Source organism: Pinus tabuliformis, chromosome 6 (assembly GCF_031772625.1).
Source record: "Pinus tabuliformis cultivar Carrire ecotype Pingquan chromosome 6, CPIR1, whole genome shotgun sequence".
NCBI classification, from domain to species: Eukaryota; Viridiplantae; Streptophyta; class Pinopsida; order Pinales; family Pinaceae; genus Pinus; species Pinus tabuliformis.
In genome coordinates, this window is record NC_142292.1 from 790,182,959 (window position 1) to 790,192,047 (window position 9,089).

The window sequence follows — 9,089 nt, forward strand, 5'->3', positions numbered from 1 at the left end:
TATAAACGAAAAATAAATGCAGATGGGAGTATAGAGAAATTTAAAGCTAGACTAGTAGCAAAGGGTTATTCACAACAAGAAGGAATAGATTTCGATGACACCTTCGCTCTTGTAGCCAAATTAAACACAATTAGAATGCTAATTTCCTTGGCAACAAAACATAAATGGCAGTTACACCACCTAGATGTTAAGTCTGCATTTCTAAATGGTGAATTAAAGGAAGAAATTTATTTAGTACAACCTCAAGGTTTTGTGAAAAAGGGGCAGGAGCATTTAGTGTGTAAATTGAATAAGGCACTTTATGGTTTAAAACAAACGTCCAAGTCGTGGTATGAGAAAATTAACTCATTTTTTATACAGCATGGCTTTCATAGGAGCTTGAACGATCTAAATCTGTATACCAAGTTAAATAAACAAAGGCAAATTATTTTGATTTCTTTGTATGTGGATGATATGATCATAACAAGAAATGCTAACAATCTGATCAAAGAAATCAAGCAGCGAATGTCACAAGTGTTTGAGATGAAAGACCTTGGAAACCTTCATTATTTCTTGGGATTTGAGGTATGGAAAAGATTCTGGACAAACTTTTCTCACTCAAGGGAAGTATGCCAGAAGCTTGCTGGAAAGGTTCAGAATGGAGCAGTGCAGATCAGCAGCAACACCATTACAACAAAATTTAAAGTTAAGCAGTGACGATGGCACTAAACAGGTGGATGCCACTATGTACAGACAACTAGTTGGCAGTTTGATATATCTGACGACAACTAGACCAGATCTGGCATATTCTGTTAGTGTGTTGAGCCAGTTCATGTCAAAACCACTCGAAAGTCACTGGATTGCAGCAAAATGTGTGTTGAGGTATCTTAGTGGTACTTGTAATTATGGCATTTTGTACACTGACATTTCTGATGTTATTCTAGCAGGTTATTTAGATTCCAATTGGGCAGGTAACCTGGATTATCGAAGATCTATCACAGGTTACGCATTTAGTATTGGATTCGGGGTTATAGCGTGGATTAGTAAAAAGCAAATTACTGTAGCTCTATCTTCATGTGAAGTTGAGTACCGAGCATTGTGTGCAGCCACATGTGAAGCTATCTGGTTGAGAAGACTTCTCAACGATGCAGGAGAAGGATAGAAAGAATCAACTAGTATCAAAACTGACAACCAGAGTACCATCAAGCTTGCATACAATCGAGTTTTTCATAAAAATACCAAGCATATTGACACTCAGTTTCATTTTGTTCGAGAAAAGATACAGTCAAAATAAATATGTGTGGAGTATTGTAAAACTTGTGATAACTTGGCTGATATTTTTACTAAGCCTCTGGGGCATGTAAAGTTTGAATTATTTAGAGGGATGCTAGGAGTTCAGGATAACCCTTTCTCCATTAGGGGGGAGTAAAAAATAATCAATATTATTTTGTATTAATGGAGAAATGGTTACATAGTTGTAATGTATCTCCTTAGTTTAGGATTTGTTCGTAGAGTTTAGGAGTTTGTTTACAACTACTTGATTTCTAGTGATGTATTTAATATTGTAATATTCATTTGATGTAATGTAGAGTGAACTGAGAGAGAGTCTCTTCTTTGTTTGAGTGCAGTCTCCAGGGTGCAGTACTCACGTGTGAGGTGCAACTCCTTCTTTTAATTCAAGTCTGATTTTTATATATTGGAAGGCGAGCCTTCTTGGATCCGGCCATCAGAGGCCATTGAGAGGCGATCATTTTTCCTGTCAATTATCAATCGAGCTGTCCTCCTATTTACAGTGGATATTGTCCATTTCTTTTCCTAGAATTCGCAATTCCCATTTGAAGACGTCGTTGAATTGCTCAGGGGCGCTCTAAGTAGATTGCTGGTGCAGCACTATGAGTTCTTGGCCAGAAGGTTGAAGCTCAAGCCAAAAAGGGTCCGCCTTGGGATCGAATGTAATGCAGCTGGAGCACTTTTTGCAGTTGCCAACAAGGAGTTGGCCACTGAAGATCTCAATGATATAACGTATCCCAACCCAGCCTTTAAGAAATTGTTTCTCCTGCATCAGGGACATGAATAATTAGCATGAGACTTTCAAACAATCGAATACCTGCCTCTCTGCTTTTTACAAGTGGGTGTATGTAATTGTATATCATAGTTTTTTAGCATTTTGACGAGCCGTCCAATTTCAAATTTCTAATTGTTGTTTGGGCGGTTTTTCTAATTTACGTTTAGAGAATTCAAATGGCGCGTTCATTATGTTATGCGTACATTTCATATCTTAACTGCGATCTAATAGGTGGTGATGGAAATCAATATGAAACCCAAAGGCCACCCGATGGATGGCCATGGATATCTCGGGCTCGTTCCAATGGTCGCTTGAAGCTACCAGAAATTCCTCATGCTGTGCTATGACCATGTGATGTACATAGCCTATATTTTCCCATCCCACTTGCCTATCTCATGCTCTCTTAGCTCGAAGTACGACGAAAACACTTTAACCAGAACCCTTCACCTCAGCAGGGTTGGAATTTGACGGGCATTTTTCCCGTCATAAGGCATTTCGTCCCTAAAATACGTTTTAAATTTTTAAATGGTCGTTTATGGTGAAGTGTTTTGAAATGTGAAGAACGTATTTTTGACGGGTTAGTTTTTTTGAAAAACATTATTAATACTTTATCTCGCACCATTCCATTAGCCAAAGTTTCTTTCACTTGGAAAGGATATACTATAGTCTTGGGATGGTAATGTCGATCAAATACGGAATGGTCTTGTCAGCAAACCAGCATTAATTTGGAACCTTTGACCGGACGATTTCTGGGATCTGTGCATGGTCTCCCTGTCTTTCTTCCCTTTCCTCTTTGGATTCTAACAGTAGCAAACCCAACTATTGTGGGCTCGATTTCTCAGTATAATCGAGTTCATTAATCAATCAAGTGTTGTTGTGTGTGATTGTAGAATTCTTCAATTCTTTGATCATCCCAGATTGTAAAACTGTTGACACACTCCATGATGGTTTGATAAAAAAAAAACGTCTTCAAACTCATGGGCCTCTGAAGCTATGTACCTGGTCCCTTGCAAAAATATTGCACCACAAAATCTATTGAAGAATAAGATGGAGGCAAAATCAGACTACAGTCTAGAGACAATAGCTCGTTCAAATCTAGCAAAATTTTGGCCAAAAGAGCTGCATCTACTCCAAGATAATAGGAATATTGAGATCTCTCCAATGCTAATGATGACAAAGAGATGGTAGAGATTATACTTTCTTTAAAAAGTTAAGGACATTTTACCTAGTAAAATGCCCTATGATTGGGCAAAATGCCAAATTCCAACCTTGTTGGCCACTCTGTCAAGGAAAACAGGGGCGCAGGAGAGAAGAGAATGAAATGGTGGTTGTATGCAAGTTGGGTTTCGAACTTTCCATGAAACCAGGTCTGTTATAGGAATAGCCCTGAACCCAAATGCTAATACAGTAGAGGCATTTTGTATGATTATGAAGGGTTCTACATGCAGGGGTGGCTTCTTTGTATCCAGAAGTAAAACAATCGACCCAAATTATTATCATTATTGCGGGCATTGCTTATTCCATGAATTCCTTGGTTTTTTAATATTCTATTGACTCCATTGGTTATGCATGCATTTACTTATCATTTACATATATATTATCATTGTTTCCCTTAATTATTGGTTTGGAAAATTCCAATCTATGGAATGGTGGATTATAGATTTGAATTAGTACAAATGTAATTCATATATTTTTAATGTTTAGCAGAAGGGAACTACCCACATTGACTTGTACCATCTTTTAACAGATTATTTTTTTGCACATTGTGGATATGTAGGCAGTGAAGCTCTCTATAACTGTTGTCGACTCAATTGCTGGATCACCTCACTAATCATGGGATACTCATTGCTTTAAATACAATTGGAGGACAACTTTGTTTTAGAAATTATACTTTGCAATCCCTGGATATATGCCTTTATATTTATTTTTCCTAAAAAAAATCTTTGTTAGAGTTCTCAATTTGTGATGGCCTCATTATTCAGGTACTCATTATTTTATAAGTATATAGATATATATCATTTTTGGATAATTTCATACTGGTAAAATAATTAGTTATAGTTGTTGTACCATGTTCTTGAAGATTTTTTAGCTTGCACTTTATTGGTAAATGGAGAGTGAAGCACTCTACAATTGTTGCAAAATTTGTTCCTTAATCATCTCTCATGGATACTAATTTCCTTAAATACATTTGTAGGATAACTTTGTTTCAAAAATTCTACTTTGCAAGCTTTCGTTATACAACTCCACATTTACTTTTGCAATAATGAACTTTATTTCCGTTTTCAATTTATGGTAGGCCACTTTGGCATTGATGAACCTTGTTTCAGTTTTCAATTTATGGTAGGCCACAACATTCAGAGACCCATGCTTTTATATATAGAGATAGATATTGATTTTTGATAATTCAATACTCGTAAAAGAATTAGTTGCCATAATTGGTGAATAATTTAGGGCTGATTCATCCATCTTCTTTTCTATTTGAGAACATTGTGAACAAATTTATTGTTAGTAAACATATTATGAGTTGAATTCAAACAAAAATTGGTGACTCACCCCAACCCCACTACATCACTCATCCACCATCCCTCACTCCCTCGTCTTGACTACTCAAGCTAGCAATTTGTTAATATTGACAACATTGGTGGTCACCTTGAGACCAAAATTGTGCACTTTTGCTTCTTGTTAGTGTGGCACGTTGATCTCTTTCTTTGGTGTTGAACAAATCAATTGTAAACACGATAATAATGTAGATATCTTACCATGGAAATCTTTTTGACAAAACCATCTAGAAATTGCTTTGTTTGGCTATTTTTATGCTTTGGCAATTATTACAAATAGAAGCTATAAACTTGTAGACAACTTTTTTTTTTAATGTATTTTTACTCTTAGGCTTTACATTTTTAGTCTTTCTCTATTTGCTTTTGCGCCACTAGTATTTAAGCTTTACATTTTTCATGGGTAAATCTATTTAGGCTCCATTTGACCTTTGATTGATTTGTTGATGTGACTTGAAGTGCATGTTATATATGAATTATGGCATGTAGGGGTCAAGGACATTAAGTTATGGAGATTTTATTGTGACTGTTCATTAGATTTCAAACTAAGATTCATGATTTAATTTGTCTTTTGTGTGTTATGGTCATTTTGTTTCTTTACTTATAATAAATATGTGAAAATTTTAAAGTAATTATAATATTGAAAGGTAATATTTTAATCAAATATTAATTGCTGAAAAATTAATTTATAATTAAAACATCACTATTGAATGGAAATTTTTAAAAATAACATTCCTCCATTACTTAATGACAAAATAAATAAATAAATAAATAAAAATATCTAACCCATAAAAAATAATCCAAATTCCAACCCTGCAGCTCCAATGCCTTACTTGCTCTGCTAGGTTTTTGTTGTGGGTATAAGGTGAATGCTCGACCCATCGTTCCATAGTCGGATTCTATCCGGCTGCTCTTAGGTTTATGTTCATAGCTCAGTTTATATAGAAACCTACAATTCAACTCCGGGGGTGGCATGGTTTTAGTTTGCTAAGTTACATCGTCGATTTTTGGGCACATGGTTAATACGCAAATTTTATGATCAAGCGTATCAAAGAGCTTGGTTGCTACATAAGTGAGTGGTGGGTGTATCAAGGTGCGTAAGCGTATCAAAGAGCTTGGTTGCTACATAAGTGAGTGGTGGGTGTATCAAGGTGCTGGTAGCTCTACTGGCTACGCAGTCACTTACAGTGTTATATGAGTTAATTTTTTATTTATTTTTTATATATTGTTATATTGCCTGAGTCGGTATAAAAATATGAGCCTAATTAGTCGATTTATTAGTGAGCAAGGAAAAATATTATCCGGCCGAGTGAATAGATTAACTTCAAAACAACAACGTCTAATGACTAACGCTATTAAACGAGCTCGTATTCTATCTTTGTTACCTTTTCTTTATAATGAAAACTAATTTGATCCATGGGAAATAAGCCTACTCCTTAATCAAATCGGAGCTGGAATATATGTTCGATAAAGATGCAGATCTTGAGTCTATTGTTGAAAAAGTCAACAGGATTTCATTTTTGGAAAAGAATTGGATTGAATTCTTTTCGTTCATTTCCAATCCAATATGAAAAAACTTTTCAATATTTCGACCTTCCCGGAGGGAATTCTCCGGGAGAATCTGTTCTATCCATTCCATCTTTACCTATTTATTTCATCTATACCTAACCTATTTCATCATACGATAAGTTGTTAAAGATGGTGGAAAAGCAATTACTATCTAATACAGCTATTTGTGCAAGTGTTTTACGATTTGGAAGCAACTGCCTCTTGTACAAATATTGGATGAATCTATTATAAGAAACCCCATTGGCACGAGCTGCTGCATTGATCCGAGTAATCCACAAACGACGAAGATCTCTCTTGCGTTTACCTCTATCTCGGTGGGCGGAAACTAAGGCTCGCATTGATCCGAGTAATCCACAAACGACGAAGATCTCTCTTGCGTTTACCTCTATCTCGGTGGGCGGAAACTAAGGCTCTAGCTTTCCGTTGGTTAGCAGTTCGAAAAAGTTTCGAATGGGCCCCTCGAGAGCCTGATACAAATGCAAGAATTTTTTTCCGACGTTTTCGAGCTATATATCCACGTTTCACTCTGGTCATTGAAGTTTACTCTCATGAATCGCTAATATTTTTCTCGGTTAGTCATTTGTTTTGTTTGGTCCATTGAGAATAACACTGATTCTTCTTATTTAGAAAATAAAAGTTCCAATGGCTTTTGCTACTGCAACCTTCCCAACCATAATTCCCTTTGGATAGGCATCTTCCTGGTAGGCAAGGACTGGGACCTTGTACTGAGAATGAGAAAAAATCATGGGTTTCATCGTTTCTATGGTTCTTTCTCCAACGGTAAGGTCCTCTCTATACGCCGGAGCCTTTTATTCATTTCCGAAATATGAGATGAGTATGTTATCGGTAACTTGTACGGTTTACCATCTCCAGCTCTACTCTTGAATCATTAAGTAATAAATACTCTCATTACAAGATCTATTAATACAGTAACGACATGTAATTCTGGCCATGGTTAAGAAGACATGTATTTTTTTAAGAGGTTCAAAACTGTTACTGTATTTTATAGTCAAAACAGGGGGTTTTTGATAGGCTAATTTGGTGATATATAAATAGTTACTATTTTAGACACTGAGCAAGAAATGTTTTTAGTTTTAAATTTTTCCTTAACAAAAGGTTTTCTCATACAGGATTTTTTTTTTTTTTACAAAATAATATTATAAAAAATTGTAAATGGTGGAAATTTAATAATGTGAATATTATTTGTACTATACACTTTCTCATTATTAAAATTAATAATTTTTAGTTTCTTATTTTCATGAGAGATTGGTTAGACCTTACTAAGTGTTACAAATTCTCAACATTACAAATGACCAATAGTAAATATCAGCGAATATTAATTATAAATTCGATAATAGATCTTATGCCTACTGATTTCGGAATATAGATAAATCCCTATTGTTCATATATTTGTGATCTCCATTGCTGCTTGGCTGCCAAATAAGCCTACGTCGCCCACTTCGGCTGCCTCACGAGGGGCTATCTCTCCTGTTCAAAGTACCACTGCCCTAACCTTAAATCTTTGCACTCCCCTCATCCGCGTTGCCCGAGCATGTGAGGTCCTGGAAAGTTATTTACTGATTTTCATTCACATAAAATTTTCCTATTTCTGGTGCCGTGTCATGCCTTACTCCGCCATCGCTGGTACTGTGCACAATGACAACGATAATGCTTGGCATTGCATATAATATATCTTCGATTTTCCAGTTATTACATGTATGAACCTCTTTGTAACTAAAGGACTGTATTTAATTTATTTATTTTTAAATATTATATTTGACCGTACATTATGACTAATACCCATACTATGCTGAGCCATGTGTGTGGGTGACAGGTGAAAGTTTTTTTTTAAATATATATTTGATTCTACGCTATGGCTGGTTCCCCATACTATGGTTAGCCATGTGTGTGCGTGACAGGTGAAATCTGGCCATGCTTGGTTTGCCGTAACCTTTGACAGCATTTCATGATTCCCGCCTCACAAAACAATCACAATCACCTAACCTATACTCCTCTGCCTTTCCCAATTGAAAAACAACTTACTGACTGAAACAAACGAAAAAGGGCAACGTAATGGGTACTACGCACGGAGCTTGATCAATCTTGCACATGAAAATGAATATCATGTGATGTGATGATGGTTGTCCCCTGCTGGGAAGGGGGGATTATTACAATTAATTCCCTTCCCTTTTTGGCCGGTTAAGGAACTAAGAAATGTTGGCCATTTTCTTCCCTGAATTACTCATAATTTCGTACTCTTATTTGTGTAAAAAATGTTACAGCCTACTTATACCGTGATAACATCACTGTAAGCTAAGAAAATGGAACACCCTGTTATCAAGGTTTCTGTTTTATATGAATTATAATAATCGAAAATGTCTAATTAATCTGTAATCAATCTGAAAAATAAAGTGGAAATCGAAACAGCAATTTTTTCCCCAAAATCATCTTCTGATACTATATCTAACGACTACAATACTTTACAGTAACTCATAATTGCATTTTAAGATCCAGGTGTGAATTCAACTATGGGGTGCAGTTCCCTGGACAAGTAATAGCAATTTGAATATGTATTTGGGTACAAATTTTCGTAATTGAACTTACGAAACTCAGATCAGAGTTCAATATAAAGATGCATTTTTTTGGGCAACTAAGAATCTACAGTATTTTTGTTTTGGTTGACACTCCAGAGTTCAACATAGAGATGCATTGTTTTGGGCAACTAAGAATGTACAGTATTTTTGCTTTGGTTGACACGCCATGTTCCATAATTATTTTTAATATTATCAATCAATTACTTAACTTGTGCATTAATTATTATAATCAATGTAAGTTTATGAAATTATTATAATCGGTGTAAGTTTATGAATTTATTGTAATCCATATAAGTTTATGGAATGTAGATGAGTTTGTAAAGAATA

General features: G+C 35.4%; 1 long non-coding RNA gene across 1 annotated transcript; it reads right to left on the reverse strand.

Annotated features, from left to right (window-relative positions):
* Positions 1-6,130: 6,130 nt before the first annotated feature.
* Positions 6,131-7,111, reverse strand: LOC149261133 (uncharacterized). The gene is made up of 2 exons (XR_016248387.1): positions 6,552-7,111; positions 6,131-6,472 (listed from the first exon to the last, which is right to left on the reverse strand). It is a non-coding gene; the product is annotated as an uncharacterized LOC149261133 (long non-coding RNA).
* Positions 7,112-9,089: the final 1,978 nt, after the last annotated feature.